At 31.2% G+C, this 1069-nt stretch overlaps 1 long non-coding RNA gene across 1 annotated transcript; it reads right to left on the bottom strand.

Moving 5' to 3' along the window:
• Nucleotides 1–311: 311 nt before the first annotated feature.
• Nucleotides 312–569, bottom strand: LOC123676858. Its single transcript, XR_006747012.1, has 2 exons — nucleotides 540–569; nucleotides 312–500 (listed from the first exon to the last, which is right to left on the bottom strand). It is a non-coding gene; the product is annotated as an uncharacterized LOC123676858 (long non-coding RNA).
• Between the last annotated feature and the right edge of the window lie 500 nt (nucleotides 570–1069).

Here is a 1069-nt window from a genome sequence, read left to right as displayed (position 1 = left end):
ATATATATATATATATATATATATATATATATATATATATATATATATATATATATATATATATATATATATATATATATATATATATATATATATATATATATATATATATATATACATATATATTGTGACGTGTCGACCTTGAGTTAGCCGGTCACAAGGCTTAAATTCGGCTCGCGACTACACTCAGTGAAGATGGCAGTGAGTTCTTCAAAATTAGATGGAAAATAATACTGGGCGCCAGGTAGAGATGTGCCTGTCTTAAGAACAAATTGCGTACTCCTCTACCAGAGTAGCAATAAAACAAATACTCAATGTCAAACGTTTAATTAAAATTAAAATTTCTGCAGTGGTTGATAATAAACAATAAAATAAAAAGAATTCTCAAAGTTGCCAAGAGCCAGACGGGCTTCCCAAAACTTTACCTAACACTAACAAACGCCAGAAGGGCTTCCTATAAACTATAATCAACAACAAATGCCAGAAGGGCTTCCTACAACCTATAATCAACAACAAATGCCAGAAGGGCTTCCTATAACCTATAATGCCTAAACTAATCCTGAAAACAGGATCCTTATATCAGCCTATCCTTGGCTTAGGCTCAACCTCAAACTTCAGTACCAAAACTAAATTAAAACAGAGTTCAACAAACTCCAAATTTACCAGATAATAAACCAGACAAATAACCAAGTTGAACAAGAAGATTGACCTCAACCACAGATCCTGAAGGAATATACAAATACAGTGGTTGTAATAACTGGCTGGTATAAAATAGCAGGTTGAATAAAGTGATAATAAATTCCAGTTACAAATCCTGAAGGGATACACAAGTATTATAGTTGTTAAAATAAATGGCCAGTTAGTGAAGTGCACCTCACCGCAAACTGTTTACAATTGCAACAGTGTATAATAAGCATGAAACAACCTTGAATATAACTTATAACTTCAATATGACTATCAATGGATAGAAAATCAATAATAAAACCGTTAACTCCTATTCAAATAACTGATTTACTATCAGTACACTAAATCGTTACTTCTAAAACTAAATCTCAATACAATACTCTTA

The sequence above is a fragment of the Harmonia axyridis genome, chromosome 3 (genome assembly GCF_914767665.1).
Source record: "Harmonia axyridis chromosome 3, icHarAxyr1.1, whole genome shotgun sequence".
Lineage (NCBI taxonomy): Eukaryota > Metazoa > Arthropoda > Insecta > Coleoptera > Coccinellidae > Harmonia > Harmonia axyridis.
Note: the sequence above shows the minus strand (reverse complement) of the source record. Positions and strands in the feature narration are given on the sequence as shown.